The following is a 488-nucleotide window of genomic DNA, read 5'->3' as shown; positions in this document are numbered from 1 at the left end:
AACAATCCAATTATGGATAGGATATATATCAAAACAATTAATGGATAACAAAATAGTAATAACAGAGACACCTGGATATATAGAAAGAACACTTATAAGAACAGTAAAATTATGGCTACAAAATTTATCAGATGAAAGTTTATAAACTCTAAGAAGTAATAAAAAAAATTGATGGTGACATAGCTACTACAACTATGGAAATATTATATAAATACGAAATAGCTATAAGAAACAAATTTAGTAGTATGACAACAGAAGTAGAACAACAAAATAAAGAAAAAATTATAAATCGAAATCTAATGACAAAATTAGCAATATGTAACATGTGTTATATAGATGAATATACATGTGCATTTAGGGAATACTATTATAAAGGAACATATAGCATAGACGAAAGTAAAGAAATAAGAATATTATATTTTACAAAATTACCGGAACCTTTTAATTCAAAAGTAATAAAAAGCTGGAATGAAGCAGGATTAACAGAT

This window comes from Solanum stenotomum, unplaced genomic scaffold (assembly GCF_019186545.1).
Source record: "Solanum stenotomum isolate F172 unplaced genomic scaffold, ASM1918654v1 scaffold17555, whole genome shotgun sequence".
NCBI lineage: Eukaryota > Viridiplantae > Streptophyta > Magnoliopsida > Solanales > Solanaceae > Solanum > Solanum stenotomum.
This window is presented reverse-complemented; position numbering follows the sequence as displayed.